This window comes from Sciurus carolinensis, chromosome X, assembly GCF_902686445.1.
Source record: "Sciurus carolinensis chromosome X, mSciCar1.2, whole genome shotgun sequence".
NCBI lineage: Eukaryota > Metazoa > Chordata > Mammalia > Rodentia > Sciuridae > Sciurus > Sciurus carolinensis.
Window position 1 is genome coordinate 15,306,541 of NC_062232.1, and position 18,431 is coordinate 15,324,971.

The 18,431-nt window shown below is 40.0% G+C and overlaps 1 protein-coding gene across 9 annotated transcripts in view; it reads right to left on the minus strand.

The window, feature by feature from the left end:
* The window catches only part of Map7d2 (MAP7 domain containing 2), a 108,276-nt gene that overhangs the window by 53,342 nt on the left and 36,503 nt on the right, over window positions 1-18,431 (minus strand). The window lies entirely within an intron of this gene.

An 18,431-nucleotide genomic window follows, 5' to 3' on the forward strand; every position in this document is an offset into this window, starting at 1 on the left:
CCATTCTGGAGAAACTGCCTTTAGTGCTAACACAACCACATTCACGTTCCCAGTGCCTGGGCCTTCCTCTCTGGGAGCATCACATTGACTAACACTATGCCTTGCTGCCATAGCAACCTCTGCTCTTTCCAGGGAGGCTCTTATTGCTTGATGTCCAGAAGAGGGGCCTGGAAGCGTGACTTGTCATGAAGGCAGTGGGAGTGCAGATGGGGAATGATATAACAAACACTGGGTTGTCACAATTCCCTACATGAATCTGATTTTACAGGCTGGATTAGGTTTTAGGGATATTAAGATTTAAAAGAAAAGTACTAGAAAATCAAGCCTGGACTAAAAATGCCATTCTCCATGTTTGTATTTAGCCAATCCTTAATTATGAAGTTCCCAACAATACGAACATCACAAATTTAAAGGCCCAACACCTCAAATTATCCCCTGCCCCATGTGACCCAACTCTCTTCCTAACTTGACCTCAGGACTACCTTCTGGTTTATACCACCCCTTCTTCCACTCCCACCTGTTTAAACAACACAAATCCTCCCACAGTTTGTGGAGTCCCTATTTCATCCTTCTTCCCCATAGAGATCTCTCTTCTATAACTTGTTCTTCCAAGCTACCTGGCAGCTCCAGGGTGCACAAAGCAGGCATGAAGTCAATGGCAGAGAGATAAAGTCAGGTTTTTCTTTCCTCTAAACACTTTCAGATTCTAGTTCCTACCTCAAGAAGTTCATTAAGAATTTGTGTAAGCCTAGAATGCATGGTCAGATGTTTCTTCAGAACCCACATCAATCTGCCCACCCAACCAGGACCTGAACCTTGCTCTATACGACCCACACCACCCTCTTGATGTTAATGAGCCTGTCCCATATCTAAGGAAAGTGTTCTTCAAGCAGGAAAAAAAAATGGAGAAGAAAAAGGACCCAACACAGTTGAAACTGCCCACATCATCTTGAGGCTTTAAAAGAAACCGTAGGCCATTTGTTCCATGGACACGCATGGTTTTAGGCTGCCCCCTTGTGGGCACCTGTAAGAATCACATCTTCAAGTCACATCACCAGCATCATCATAATAGGAGGTGACAATCTAGCAGTCACTATGGACCAAGTGCAATGCCTGGATTTACTGGGCCCAAGCACGCTCTGGTGACAGAGGTACTATTTATGATCCTCATCTTAAAGGTGCAGAAATGGCACAGAGGGGTTAACTAACTTGTCCCAGGTAGCACCATCAGAAGTAGAGAAGCCATATGCCAAAGCAAGAACCCCAAGAACCACGCTTTTTTTTTTTTTTTTTAAGGTGGATCACTGAGTAACACAGGAAAACACTCCTATCCTGGTCCAAGAATGAGCCTGAAAACCTGGAGAGGAGAAGTGTGAGTCTAACTCATTAGAGAAGCACAAAAAAGGCAGTATTATGAGTCAAGCTTGGGCGCAGCTAGGCACGGATGTGACTGGCCAGTCAGGCTAATTATTTGCTTCTTCCTCAAACTGACTGTTTGGAAATGTTTGCTCAGCAATGTTGTAGAGGCTGATGCTGGGTGGGAAACTGGGATAGCCTGAGGAAGCTGGGGACAGTAGGCCTCTCCTTGCTCACGCCAAGAAAATCAGCTATGGCCCACTGAAGGGGGTACAGTGACTGAAACAACCCAACACAGGTAACTTGGAATCTCTGTGCTATCCTTTTGTCATCTACAATTAAACTTGGTTGTATAAATTTAAAATCAAGCTAAATATGAGCTCAGGTCCTCAGTCAACACTGGGCATATTTCAGGCATTCAATAACTGCATGTAGCTGGTAGCTCTCATAGTGCAGTGCTGAAAGAAAAACCTGGAAGGTCATTATTTGATTCTCTCCTTTCATATTTAGATGGTCTGAGGCAAATATGAAAAAGGAAGATGAGTTCAATCAGGGTTGGATTTTTCTGGCTAAGGTGGACCTGCTCCTTTCCTCCATACAACATCTGTATCTTCTGTTTGCAGAGTGTCAAGCAAACACTCTGAGAACATCCTTTCAAAGAATAATCAAATAATTAACTTGCAGCCCCAGCTTCCACCCTCTAACTATTGGTGACCCTTCAGAGGCTGTCAAGAGGCCCCTGGACTCATCCCAAGTCACAAACCAGATGGCCATAGACTTCATCAATCATTACTACTACCAGGACATAGCCAAATTTAAATCATGGGAATTCCAGAAGACTATCATAAACACTAACACCAGAAGATGCCTTCTGAAGACACAATATACCCAAAAGTTAATGCTGAATTCAGTTCCACAAGGAAGCCTTTCTAAAGTTTTAATTTTTCTACTGAATAGTCCTTTATCCCATGTGTCTTCTATGTGCACACTTATTTTGAGTCTCTATTGCCCTCTTTTTTTGGTGGTGCTTGGGATAAAACCCAGAGTCTCATACATGCTAGGTAAGTGTTCTACCACTGAACTACACCCACAGGTTGTCTCTTAAAAAAAAAAACAGGACCCAATTTTATATTCCAACCACATAAGAACAGATCCATGCTCATCAGGGGTTGAGTGGGCAGTGGTAGGAGGAAGTGGGCAGCTACAAAGGGTATCACGAGGGATCCCACTGGTGATGGAACTATCTTGTCTATATCAGTGTCAACATCCTGGTTGTGATACTGTACTACAGTTTTGCAGGGTATAGGGTACATGGGATATCTCTGTGACATTTCTTATAACTAGATGTGAATCAACAATAACCTCAAAACAAAAAAAAAGTTTAATTACAAAAAAGAATGCCCACTCCCCCCCCAAAAAAAAACCCTGGCCCAAGTGTGAAGCCCTGGGAGGGACCCAAGACAAAGAGAGTCCAGGGGACGCTCTAGCTGAGGAACCCTACCCAGAAGAATGAGGATGCTCATGTCAGGACCATCCCTGCCCCACTCTTGATGCAGTAATACTTCCCAGGGCAACAGCCTTCAGGTACATGTGTACCTCTGAAATGGAGGCCTTTTCCTTCATTTAATTTCATCACAGGAAATTAAAAACAGGGATACTGAGCAGCCAAACAACTACTTTATGTTAACAAAACAGCATAAAATCTCATACTTCACTGATTTGCCCTTGCTTGGAATAACTTCCCATTATCCTTGGGCTGCAGCAACACATTTGAAAAACTAATTTAAAAATGAATTTTATTAGCCTGAAGCACTCTACTACTAGAATATTAATAAGCTGATATTAGTCAATTATTCATGGCACTGGTAAGAACCATTATTGAAATACAGTTTTAAGGGAAACCAGTTGTATCTGACTTTTAAAAATTAATTGCATTAATTTTAAAATAACCTTCCCAATCACACTCACATCTGTGCAATCACAATGTCCAGAAAAAAGAATGGATACCAGAGGGAGGAGCTCATCTAACAGGAAGTCCAATGAGAGCCATTCAGTATCTCTAGGGAGCCCTGATTCCTTCATGAGTAGCCAGATACCTTTTACTCTGTGGCCTCACGGGGGAGGATTCTTTCCCACCTCAGTGGTGATTCCAGTTTGTACTGTGACAATCTCTTTGAGCACATGGAGACAAGAGCATTTCTTTTCAACTTTGGCTTTCCAGTGCAAAGCTTTCCAGGTGATTGTGATTGCACTGTCATTGTTGATTCACAAATAGTTATAAGAAATATCAAAGATACCATACACCTTATAACTAATTTCCACAGTGGTAATATCCTGCAATATTACAATCAAGGTGATGATATCAATATAGGCAAGATAGAAAACATTTCCGCATGTGTGTCACATATATATACACACACATGACACACACACATATACACACACATGCATGAACATATGCTTAGATCCCCTTTCAGATCCTGGTCCAGTCATTCTCAGGTGTGGCATAGCCTTGGTGCTTTAAAAGCTTCTCATACATTAAAGAAAGAAAATGAACAAGACCTTACTTAAGGGGCTGGGGTTGTGGCTCAGCAGTAGAGCGCTTGCCTAGCATGTGTGAGGCACTGAGTTCGATTCTCAGCACTATGTACAAATAAATAAAATAAAGGTCCATTGACAACTACAAAAATATTAAAAAAAAAAAGACCTTACTTAGAAGATGGAAAGATCTCCCGTGTTCTTGGATAGGCAGAATTAATATTATCAAAATGGCCATACTTCCAAAGGCGCTCTATAGATTTAACACAATTCCAATTAAAATCCCAATGACATCCCTCATAGTTTGAAAGCAATCATGAAATTCATCTGGAAGAATAAAAGACCCAGAAGAGTCAAAGCAACGCTTAGCAGGAAGAGTGGTGCAGGAGGTATTACAATACCAGACCTTAAACTCTACTATAGAGCAATAGTAACAAAAACAGCATGTACTGGCACCAAAATACACAGGCAGATCAATGGTACAGGATAGAAGACACAGAGACATACCCACATAAGTACAGTTATTTCATACTAGACAAAGGGGCCAAAAACATACAATGGAGAAAAGATAGCCTCTTCAACAAATGGTGCTAGGAAAACTGGAAATCCATATGCAGTAAAATGAAATTAAACCCCTATCTCTCACCTTGTACAAAACTCAACTCAAAATGGATCAAGGATTGAGGAATTAGACCTGAGAGCCTTCACCAAATAATAATAAAAAAAAGTAGGCCCAAATCTCCATCCCGTTGGCTTAGGACTGGACTTCCTTAACAAGACCCCCAGAGAGCAAGAAATAAAAGGAAGAATCAATAAATGGGATAGATTCAAACTAAAAACCTTTTTCTCAGCAAAGGAAACAATCAATAATATAAAAAGAGAGCCTATAGAATGGGAGAAAATCTTTTCCACACACACTTCAGACAGCACTAATCTCCAAAATTTATAAAGAACTTAAAAAACTTTATACCAAAAAGAACCCAATCAATAAATGGGCTAAAGAACTGGGCAGACACTTCATAGAAGATATACTGGTGATCAACAAATATATGAGAAAGTGCTCATCATCTCTAGTTATTAGAGAAATGCAAATTAAAACCACCCTAAAATTTCATCTAACTCCAATTAGAATGGTTATTATCAAGAACACAAGCAATAATAAGTGTTGACAAGGATGTGGGGAAAAAGGCACACTCATACATTGCTGGTGGAATGCAAATTGCTGCAGCCACTCTGGAAAGCAATGGAGATTCTTCAAAAAACTTGGAATGGACCCACCATTTGACCCAGCTATCCCACTCCTCGGTTTATACCCAAAGGACTTAAAATCAGCATACTACAGTGACGCAGCCACATCAATGTTCATAATTGCTCAATTCACAATAGCTAGATTGTGGCACCAACCAAGATGCCCTTCAATTGATGAATGGATAAAGAAACTGTGGTGTGTGTGTATATATATATATATATATATACACACATACATACATACATACATACACAATGGAATATTACTCAGCCATAAAGAAGAATAAAATTATGTCATTTGCTGGTAAATGGATGGAGTTGGAGAATATCATGCTAAGTGAAATAGGCCAAGCCCAAAACACCAAAGGCTGAATGTTTTCCCTGATAATTGGAGAATGATACATAACGAGGGGGTGTGGCAGGTGGGGAGAAGAATGAAGGAACTCTGGATGGTGTAGAGGAAAATGGAGTGGGGGGAGGAAAGATAGTAGAATGAGACAGACAGTATTAAAAAAAAAAAAAAAGAAACTAGGAAACCAGGCTCATCTATGTCAGTTTTTCTGTTGCAGAATAAAAAAAAAATTTTTTGTTTGTTTGGTTTTTTTTGCAGTGCTGGGGATCAAACCCAGGGCCTTGTGCTTACAAGGCAAGCACTCTACCGACTGAGCTATCTCCCCGCAGAATAAAATTTTAAATGTGAAAAAAAAGCTTCCCATACAATTCTAATGTGCAGCCAAACCTAAGAACTGTCCAAGTCTTAGAACATGAACACTGGAACATGCATCAGAGCCACCTGAAGAGCTATGAAAGCAGACTGCTGAACGCCACACACCTACCTGCACCCCCAAGTTTCTGATGGAGCTGGTCAAAGGTGAGACAGAGTCTGCTCCTCTAACAGGGTCCCAGTGAGGCTAGTGCCATTGATCTAGGACTTACAGTTTATTGGTGCCATTGGTCTAGGGCTCTACGTTGATTCTGAGGGCAAGGCCCTACCTGTGGCTCCCCTCTATGTGTCCAGATCCCAGAAGTATGAGCCCCCAAATATGTCTTCAGGAGGAATGATCAACCAACTGCCCACCTACAGCATTCATCTTTGCCAAGGTTCTTAGGGCTCTTACATACTACTGTCTGGGTCTGTTCACTGGACCTAAGCTCTTGTCTTATGTCTGAATACCCAGCACCTTGCAGATGGTAGGCACTCAATGTTGCTGAAAGAACAGACCATGAATATTATGTCTTATTGATGAAAATTTCCCAATTTGTAAAGTAAAACAAACAAACCTCTACTAGCAATGTCTATAAAAACAAACATTTCTAACCATCATTGTACCAATTATCATACTAGAGTTGTAGAAGGAGGTTATGAAAGAAAGCCAGCTTCCCCCACTGCTCCCCATGGTCTAAAACACAGACATTCACACACAAATGAATCTTTCCTCTAAATTCTACCAGCATTCTCTCACAGCCTTTTTCCCTCTTTAATTTCACATTGGGGTTCTTTCCTCTCTCCTTTGAGGTCCTCAAGCACAGGAAGCTCTACCTCCATGGGCCCTCCCTCACCACTCCCCACTTTACAGTCTACCAACCAGGGTACAAAGCACCTTTAATTCTGCAGTTCTGGGGGTCGAACCCAGTGCCTTGTGCATACTAGGCATTCTTTCTACTACTGAGTTACACCCCAGTCAGAATGTAAGCTTCTCAAGGGCAGGATCTGAGCCCCATTTCTTCTTGTAGCCCCCAAAGGGCCTCACACAGTATTTTATACATAGTAAATACTTGATAAATGCTGTATTTAGTTCATAAAGGGGGAGCAGTGACGTATACTGAGCACCTACTGTGTGGCAGACCCAGGAAAGGTATTAAGAAACGTTTCCTGGAGCCAGGTGTGGTGGTACATGCCTGTAATCCCAACTACCTGGGAGGCTATGGCAGAAGGATTCAAAGTTTAAGACTAGCCACAGTACTTATGGAGATCCTGTTTCAAAATAAAAATAAAAATAAAATAAAGAAAATAAAATAAAGTAAAATAAGGGAATGGGGACGTAGGTCAGTGGCAGAGTACTTGCTTAGCATGCTAAAGGTCCTGGGTTCCATTCTCAGCACCTCAAAAAAAGAAGACACATTTCCTTATTTCCTACAGTCTTTGTAACAGCGCCAGAAAAAGGATGATGACTCCCATGGCTTCTGTATGACCCAACCCTCTAATTGAAAGTTTTGAAGCTTCAGCTTCCCATATTTAAAAGGAGGTGACAGCACTGTCTTAGAACACTAGCTCTGAGGACTCACCATCTTGGAACATATCATGCTGCTGTCACTGTGCTGTGAGGAAGTCAAGCCACATGTCTTATGGGAAGTGCCTGTCTGAGATAAGCTGGAGCCACTGCCAACTGGCCCACCCAAGCTACCACTTTCTATCTCAGGAGAGACTCAAGCAAGAACCACTCAGTTAAGCCCAGGCAACACACAAAACCCTGAGAAAAAAATGTGGTGCTACACATCACTGGGTTTTGGGGCAGTCTGTTACACAACAGCAGAACCAGAAGGCTGGTCAACAATTGACTGCAAGCAAATCAGCAGCATTTTCTGAGTATCTATTGCCCTGGAGACAGTTTTCACACTACCCTATATTGCCCACTGTCACCTGCTTGGGGACACTGGTCCTCAGCCAACATGCTTCCCTTCTCAGCCAGAACTCCTCTAATGACGGTTGTGTTGTTCCCTCAGTCACCATACACTGGAAGCTGCTCCCACTATGGCCCCCAACAGAGCAGACGCACAAATGGCACCAATTGACAAGGACTGATGAAGGTACTCTGCCACTGACCAGCAGATTTATAGAGGTTCCCTGTGGCAGTGAGGAAACATGATCCGGAGGACAAAGAGGTATTATGGTTTGGGTATGGTTTGTTTCTCCCAAGCCTTCATGTGTCAAAATTTAGTCTCCACTGCAAAGTATTAAGGGGAAAACTTAATTCAACCATGGTGCTTAAGAGGTGGGGTCTGAAGGAGGTGATTAGGATTAGATAAAGTCATCATGGTAGAATCCACTATACTTGAATTCAGGTGGTTTTTATAAAAGGAAGAGAGATACACAAAGCATGCTCCCCTTCTCTTGTTCCGTGATGCTCTTTGCGACCTCAGCACTCTGCCAACAAGAAAGCCAATATCCAGTGTGGCCCCTTGACCTTGTACCTCCAAAAGCATAAGCCAAAATAAGCCTCTTTTCCTTATAAAGTAGCTTGCTTCAGGTATTTCATTATAATAATGAAAAACGGACTAATACATGGAGCTAAGGCCCCATGGGATGTACTTTGACTAACAAGAGACAAGGTAACAACATAAATTCTCTGCCCTTCTTTCTAGCAGTGAACTGGACCAAGTCACAGGCACCTCACACCCTCTTCTGGACATGGCCTGTGGGTCAAGCAACTAGCTGTATTTAGTTGCAAAGTTGTGATCTGCTTAATGATGTATCACCTTTTATTTCTTCTCCTTCCTTCTCTGGCTCATATTCCTTTCCCCTCACTCTTGCTCCCTGGGAGAATATCTTTCAATAAAGGGTTGGCATGTATAAAAAAGGAGGACTCTGACCATGAGTTTTCATAGCAACATTAGTCATAAAAGCCACTAAGTAGAAACAACCCAAATGTTGATTGGATAATTCATACTATGAAATATTGTTCAGCCATTAAAAGAGTGAAGGGGATGAGAGACATTGTGGAAGACTGTTAATGGGTTCAGGGTTTCTCTTTGGGGTGATAGAAATGTGCTGGTATTAGACAGTGGTGATGGTTGCACAACACTGTGAATGTACTAAATGCCACTAAAGTTTATACTTCAAAATGGTATGTTGTTGAATTATATTGCAATAAAAATTTGCAAAAAAAAAAATACATGCTGGACACAGTGGTGCATGGCTGTAATCTCAGTGACTTGGGAGGCTGAGGCAGGAGGATTGCAAGTTCAAGGCCAGCCTCAGAAATTTAAAAAGGCAATAACAAACTTAGTGAGACTCTGTCTTAAAATAAAAAATAAAAATTACTAGAGATGTAGCTCAGTGGTAAAGTATCTCTGGGTTCAATCCCCAGTACCAAAATTTTAAAAAATAATAATACAAAAAACCACCTTAGGAAGGGTCCCACAACAAGGCTTAAAATCCATAGACTAGTTGTGCAATAGTTTAGAGGCACAGTGCTTGTCTAGCATATTCAAGGTCCTAGGTTCAATGTCCAGTGCCACTAAGTAAACAAATAAACAAAATTCATGGTTCAGTTAAACTTAAGTATGGCCTTCTTCCAGGTCTCCCAAGTGATTTTTCTTTTTCTTTCCAAACATCCAGGAGATATATCTGGTTCCAAATATGAATATTGTTTATTTGAATATGCAAAAAATCATATGTATTTCTATAAAGTGTCTTGCCAAGAGCTTCATATATTTTGTAAAACTGAGGAACAAAAATGAATGTTGGAAAGGTGATAGAAAACTAAGTCTGTTACTGTTTTCCAAAAGAGGGGGGCTGAAAATTTGCCAATAATAATAAGTGTATTGTGATAAACAGTTCTTGTGATGGATGATGTATCTGAAGAACTTTCTATAGTGGCCATTATTCTTAGGGGGCTTATGTTTTCAGATTAAAGAAATGGAGACTCCAGGAACTGGGGTTGTAGCTCAGAGGTAAAGTGCTTGCCTGGCATGTGTGAGGCACTGGGTTCAATTCTCAGTGTCACATAAAAATAAATAAATAATAAAAAGATCCATCGACAACTAAAAAAATGTATTTAAAATATTTCTTAAAAAAAAAAAGGAAAAAGAAATGGAGATTCCAAAAATCAAGTGACCCACTCAATTCCAGATGAAGTTGGAGTATTCTAGTTATCTCTTTGACCCTTAACCCAATGAGATATCTCCTAGACTCTGCTACTCTTCAGGGGAAGGGAGGTGGGATGAGATTCAGATTAGTAAAGTGCAGGGGGTAAAAATTATAGATGGGGTTAATGTTGAATAAAAAATGATAGGAAAGAATCAAGCATGAAATCTCACTGAACTTCAATCTTACCAGTGGGAACTGAAAACCACATGACAGAACTTAGAACCTTTTTCACTGTTGCATGAGGGTATGTTGTTTTTGTTCAGAAAGCATCACATGTTCCTGTCTCATATTTTCATTTAAAATCTCAGAACCAATTACCATCCCATAAACTTTCTATTTGAATTATAGTCACTAAACTTTCTATTTAAATTTCATTCAGTGCAGAGTTCAATCTCAATTTCCTCCATACCTCAGGAAGACTGCTTTAATGCAATGGACCATGATGAAAACCAACAGCAAGAAATGAAGATTCTTGTCTGGCAACCTAATTTTTCTTCTAAATGAAATTTGTATCCATTAAAAGCACTCTGAGAACATCAATAAATCAACCCTTAAAAGTGTTAAAAGCAAAGCTTAATCAGACCCATGTATAATGCACATAAAAGAAATTTCTGAAAAGTCAGTTTGGCACTTTGAAAATTCCAAATCATAAATATCAGGTGGAAGGGTTCTACAAGGCTCTGTTCAACAAGAGATGGATGTGTTCCATCCATCCACCTGAAAACGAACTCTATCTTCTTGGCTCTCTGCGGTCAGCCAAGCCAACACAGTGAATTAGTCCTTGGGCATTTGTTAGCAGTTGGGTACTGTGGGTAGAAAGTTTCAGAATCCAAATTAGTCAGTTGGGTTAATGGACACTGGAAAGGGGAGCAGAAGCTGCATTTGGGGGTGAAAGAGAGAAGGAAGTAAAAGAGGACAAGGGAAGTAAGAGCCATGCTGAGTTGCCTCTAGGGAGAATTCTGGCCAGGTGTGGTGGCAGTGCACACCTGTAATCCCAGCAATTCAGGAGGCTGAGACAGGAGGATCGAAAGTCCCAGGCCAGCCTCAAAAACTTAGCTAGACTATCTCAAAATAAAAAATAAAAAAGGGCAGATCCAAGATGGTGGACTACAGGGAGGCTGTGTTCCTTGTCGCTCTGTAACTCCGGTTTCAAGCAGAGGATATCTGTTTCTTGGTAAGGCAGTTTTTGCTGCTTATCAATCCCCTGCTGTTTACCCCATTTGTCTGCTGTGATCACCTGCAGTCTGCCAGCATATCAACGCGTTTTTTGAGTGCAGATTGTTCACTGTCAGGCACCTATCATCCATCATTTGCCTGCCTCTCGCCTGTCCATCGCCTGCCTTACACCTATCCATCACCCAACGCACGAGGTTCACCTCCCGATCGTCCGACAACAGTCAGCAAACTGATCGCCGACCACCAGTGGAGCACCAGCTGCCTGCTGTTGCCTGGAAATTCACTGTTACAGTACCTGCAGGTTTGATTACATGTGGCTGCCGCCATTTTGAGACAACAGCCAGGCCCCGTAGGATCCCTGACCGAACTGACTGAGCCACATCACCAGGATCCCTCAGCCTGACCGATCACTCCCTGCCTCTGGGGCCTTCACATCGACTGACTGCTCCCTGCCGCCAGGACCCCCAGACCAACTGACTGCGCCCTATCACCAGGACCCCAGACTGACTGATTCCAATCAGCCTCCAGGATCCCACAACCACACCAAACACACCCGACCTCCAGGACCCCTGCCTGACCAACCGCATCCCGCCTCCGGGACCTCCTGCTGACCACGGCCACACCCTGAGCTGCAGCTCCCCATTTGCCAACACATTTGGAAGCCAGAGCGGCCATCTTGGATAATCCTGGAAGCCATAGCTCCAATCTTTAGGTGGGGCAAAACCCATCCTGAGACGCCTGCTAGAGGTTTGAAGCTCGAAGCTCATTGTCAGGTACCTCTCATGCATCAGGCTACTGAACACTGGGAGGTTTCATTACTATATGACTGTTATACTATAGATTTTCTTTTTTCTCCTTATTGAAAAAATTTAAGTTTTTATTTCTTTACTTTTCTTGCTCTCTTTTCCTTTTGTTTACCTGTTCCCTCAGTCTTTTTCTCCCTTTTTTGCATGCTAACATCCAATTTCTTTTGATTACACTCTCACCCATTCTATTATCTAGAACTTCTGTATATTCTTTTCTTATCCCATTAACAGCCACATTCTCCATCCCTCTGCATCCTCTTTGTCCTCCATTTGAAACTGCAGACCTTATTGCAAACCTGTTTTACTGAAGATAATATATGAACGCATTCTGTTTATTATGACAATTTTGTTATTGTCCTCATAGGGGCTATTTGGTCTAGGATTGCATAGTGTCTGAATTGGGCACTGCTAATATTGATCTCCCCTTAAAGGAAGGGTTTTGGAAACCCATAGGGCCACTATAAGCCTGTAGGGGGAAATCTGCAATACCCCAGATCTCCACTGCTAGAGGGGAAGACACATGAACAACATGAAAAAACAAGGGAAGAAAATGATTCAAACAAATCTAGGTTCTATATTAATAGAATTCAATGACAGTATGTTAGAAGAAATGTCAGAAAAGGACTTCAGATTATACATGATTAAGATGATTCACGAAGCAAAGGATGAGATAAGAGAGCAAATGCAGGCAATGAATGATAATACCAACAAGCTGAAAGAGCAACTGCAGGAAGCAAAAGATCATTTCAACAAAGAGATAGAGATTCTCAAAAACAAACCAAACGGAAATCCTTGAAATGAAGGAAACAAAAAACCAAATAAAAAACTCAATGGAAAGCATCACCAAAAGACTAGACCACTTGGAAGACAGAACCTCAGACAATGAAGACAAAATATTTAATCTTGAAAATAAAGTTGCCCAAACAGAGAAGATGGTAAGAAATCATGAACAGAATCTCCAAGAACTATGGGACATCATGAAAAGACCAAATTTAAGAATTATTGGGATTGAGGAAGGCACAGAGATACAAACCAAAGGAATGAACAACCTATTCAATGAAATAATATCAGAAAATTTCCCAAATCTGAAGAATGAAATGGAAAATCAAATACAAGAGGCTTACAGAACACCAAATGCACAAAATCACAACAGATCCACACCAAGGCACATTATAATGAAAATGCCTAACATTCAAAATAAAGATAGGATTTTGAAGGCCGCAAGAGAAAAGCGTCAGATTACATATAGGGGGAGACCAATACGGATAGCAGCCGACTTCTCAACCCAGACTCTAAAAGCTAGAAGGGCCTGGAACAACATATTTCAAGCTCTGAAAGAACATGGTTGCCAACCAAGAGTCCTATACCCAGCAAAACTAACCTTCAGATTTGAAGATGAAATAAAATCCTTCCATGATAAACAAAAGTTAAAAGAATTTACAAATAGAAAGCCTGCACTACAGAATGTTCTCAACAAAATATTCCATGAGGAAGAAATGAAAAACAACAATGTAGGTCAGCAAAGGGAGGAACTACCTTAGAGAAAAACCACTCAAAGGAGAAACCAAGCCAACTTAAAAACCAAAAATAAGCCAAATGACTGGGAATACAAATCATATCTCAATAATAACCCTGAACGTTAATGGCCTAAACTCATCAATCAAAAGACATAGACTGGCAGAATGGATTAAAAAGAAAGACCCAACAATATGCTGCCTGCAAGAGACTCATCTCATAGAAAAAGACATCCACAGACTAAAGGTGAAAGGATGGGAAAAAACCTACCACGCACATGGACTCAGTAAAAAAGCGGGGGTTTCCATCCTTATATCAGATAAAGTGGACTTCAAGCCAAAGTTAGTCAGAAGGGATAAAGAAGGACATTTCATACTGCTTAAGGGAACCAGAAATCAGGAAGACATAACGATAGTAAATATTTATGCCCCCAAAAATGGTGCATCCCTGTACATCAAACAAATCCTTCTCAATTTCAGGAATCACATAGACCACAACACAATAATTCTGGGTGACTTTAATGCACCACTGTCACCACTACATAGATCTTCCAAACAAAAACCAACCAAAGAAACCATAGAACTCAATAACACAATCAATAACCTAGACTTAATAGACATATATAAAATATTCCATCCATCAACGAGCGGATTCGCTTTCTTCTCAGCAGCACATGGAACCTTCTCGAAAATAGACCATATGTTATGCCACAAAGCAGCCCTTAGGAAATGCAAAAAAATAGAGATACTGCCTTCTGTTCTATCAGATCATAATTAACTGAGAATAGAAATCAATGACAAAATAAAAAACAGAAATTACTCCAACACCTGGAGACTAAATAATATGCTATTGAATGAAACATGGATAACAAAAAACATCAGGGAGGAGATAAAAAAAATTCTTAGAAGTCAATGAACACGATGATACAACATATCAAAATCTCTGGGACACTATGAAAGAGGTACTAAGAGGAAAATTCATTGCATGGAGCGCATTCCAGAAAAGAATGAAAAGTCAACAACTAAATGAGCTAACATTACAGCTCAAAGCCCTAGAAAAAGAAGAACAGAGTAACAGCAAAAGTAGTAGAAGACAGGAAATAATTAAACTCAGAGCTGAAATCAATGAAATTGAAATAAAAGAAACAATTCAAAAAATTGACAAAACAAAAAGTTGGTTCTTTGAGAAAATAAACAAAATAGACACACCTTTAGCCACACAAAGGAGAGAGAAAACTCAAATTACTAAAATTCGTAATGAAAAAGGAAATATCACTACAGACACCACTGAGATACAGAACATAATGAGAAGCTACTTTGAAAATCTGTATTCCAACAAAATAGAAACTACCGAAGACATTGACAAATTTCTAGAGACATATGCTCCTCCCAAACTGAACCAGGAGAACATACACAATTTAAATAGATTAATATCAAGCAAGGTAATAGAAGAAGCCATTAAAAACCTACCATCCAAGAAAAGCCCAGGACCAGACAGATTCTCAGCTGAGTTCTACAAGACCTTCAAAGAAGAACTCATTCCAATACTTCTCAAAGTATTCCAGGAAATAGAAAAGGTGGGTACCCTACCAAACTCATTCTATGAAGCTACTATCACCCTCATACCCAAACCAGGCAAAGACACATCAAGGAAAGAAAATTTTAGACCAATATCCTTGATGAATATAGATGCAAAGATCCTTAACAAAATATTGGCAAACCGTATCCAAAAACATATTAAGAAAATTGTGCACTACGATCAAGTGGGGTTCATCCCTGCAATGCAAGGATGGTTTAACATCCGTAAATCAATAAACGTAATCCATCATGTCAATAGACTTAAGGATAAGAATCATATGGTTATTTCAATTGACGCAGAAAAAGCATTCAACAAAATACAACACCCCTTCATGCTCAAATCACTAGAAAAAATAGGGATAGTAGGAACATACCTGAACATTGTAAAGGCTATTTATGCTAAGCCCATGGCCAACATCATTCTTAATGGAGAAAAACAGCAAGCATTGAGAAAAACTGCAAGCATTGCCTTTAAAAACCAGAACAAGACAGGGATGTCCTCTTTCACCACTTCTATTCAACATTGTCCTCGAAACTCTAGTCAGAGCAATTAGGCAGACCAAAGAAATTAAAGGGATACGAATAGGAAAAGAGGAACTTAAGCTGTCACTATTTGCTGATGACATGATTCTATATTTAGAGGATCCAAAAACATCCTCCAGAAAACTTCTAGACCTCATCAATGAATTCACCAAAATAGCAGGCTATAAAATCAACATGCATAAATCTAAAGCATTTTTATATGCAAGCGACAAAACAGCTGAAAGGGAAATGAGGAAAACAACTCCATTTGCAATAGCCTCAAAAAAAAAAATACTTGGGAATCAATCTAACCAAAGAGGTAAAAGATCTCTACAATGAAAACTACAAAACATTGAAGAAAGAAATTGAGGAAGACCTTAGAAGATGGAAAGATCTCCCATGTTCTTGGATAGGCAGAATTAATATTGTCAAAATGGCCATGCTACCTAAAGTGCTATACACATTCAATGCAATTCCAATTAAAATCCCAATGATGTACCTCACAGAAATAGAGCAAGCAATCATGAAATTCATCTAGAAGAATAAGAAACCCAGAATAGCTAAAGCAATCCTTAGCAGGAAGAATGAAACAGGGGGTATCGCAATACCAGAACTTCAACTATAATACAAGGCAATAGTAACAAAAACGGCATGGTATTGGCACCAAAATAGACAGGTAGATCAATGGTACAGAATAGAGGACACGGAAACAAACCCAAATAAATACAATTTTCTCATACTAGACAAAGGTGCCAAAAATATGCAATGGAGAAAAGATAGCCTCTTCAACAAATGGTGCTGGGAAAACTGGAAATCCATATGCAACAGAATGAAACTAAACCCCTATCTCTCACCCTGCACAAAAATCAACTCACAATGGATCAAGGACCTTGAAATCAGACCAGAGACCCTGCATCTTATAGAAGAAAAAGTAGGTCCACATCTTCAACTTGTTGGCTTAGGATCAGACTGGCTTAGGATCAGACTTCCTTAACAGGACTCCCATAGCATAAGAAATAAAAGCAAGAATCAATAACTGGGATAGATTCAAACTAAATAGCTTTCTCTCAGCAAAGGAAACTATCAGCAATGCGAAGAGAGAGCCTACAGAGTGGGAGAAAATCTTTGCCACTCATACTTCAGATAAAGCACTAATTTCCAGAATCTATAAAGAACTCAAAAAACTCTACACCAAGAATACAAATAACCCAATCAACAAATGGGCTAAAGATATGAACAGACACTTCACAGAAGAAGATCTATAAGCAATCAACAAAAATATGAAAAAATGTTCACCATCTTTAGTAATAAGAGAAATGCAAATCAAAACTAAACTAATATTCCATCTCACTCCAATTAGAATGGCAATTATCAAGAACACAAGCAACAATAGGTGTTGGAGAGAATGTGGGAGAAAAGGTACACTCATACATTGCTGGTGGGGCTGCAAATTAGTGCAGCCACTCTGGAAAGCAGTGTGGAGACTCCTTAGAAAACTTGGAATGGAACCACCATTTGACCCAGCTATCCCACTCCTTGGCCTATACCCAAAGGACTTAAAGTCAGCATACTACAGAGATACAGCCACATCAATGTTCATAGCTGCTCATTTCACAATAGCCAGACTGTGGAACCAACCTAGATGCCCTTCAATTGATGAATGGATAAAGAAACTGTGGTATATATATACAATGGAATATTACTCAGCTATAAAGAATAATAAAATTATGGCATTTACAGGCAAATGGATGAAATTGAAGAATATTATGTTAAGTGAGATAAGCCAATATCAAAAATCCAAAAGACAAATGATTTCACTGATAAGTGGATGATGACACAAAATGGGGGATAGGAGGGGGGCAAAAATGGAGGAAGGAGGGACTGTGTAGAGGGAAAAGAGAGGTGGGGGGTGGGGGAGAAGGAAAAAATAACGGAATGAATCAAACATCATTACCCTATGTGAATGTATGATTATGCAAATGGTATGCTGTCACTCCATGTACAAACAGAAACAACATGTATCCCATTTGTTTACAATAAAAATAAATTTTAAAAAATAATTTTAAAAAATTGAAAAATAAAAAAAGAACCTGGGGGTGCTTTACCACTGAGCTACAACCCTAGTCTTTTTTATTTTTTGTTTTAAGACAGGGTCTTACTAAGTTGCTGAGGCTGGCCTCGAACTCACAATCCTCCTACCGTAGCCTCCATAGTCAATGAGGTTACAGGAGTGGGCTATTGCACCCAGATTTTTTTTTTTTATAAAATATGCTCACTAAATTCCCAGAGCATTCCTTTTAAAACAGTTAACTGAATTACATTATCCAGAAAACATAGACTTGGTAAGAATATCACTAAACAATGCAAATGAGTTCTAAATGATTTTCTTAATGACAATTGCACAGTTAAGAGGACCAGTATTTTTTCTTCCCAGACATAGAACTGGGTGAAGTCCAAACAATGCAAAGAACATACAGCACTTTGACATCAAGGTCAAATAATAATGAGAATTAAACCCTCTCCTGGCATGTAATCATCACCAATCTGCCATAGAAGACTCTGCACAGGGTAACTGGAAGGCATAATGGTGAAGTTCTGCAGGAACTACTGTACATCTTCTTCCCTGTAAGATGGAGATAAGAGTAGTACCTATGTTATATAAGGATTAAATGACAGGCTGCTTAACTGTATCCAGCACACATTTCTATTTGTTACTCTCCCTCTTTCACTAAACAAATGCCTGGAAACTAATCAGGTTACCTAATAAAATGATAAGACAAGAGTGTATTAAACACTGCCATCAGAAACCCAGGGAGAGCATTC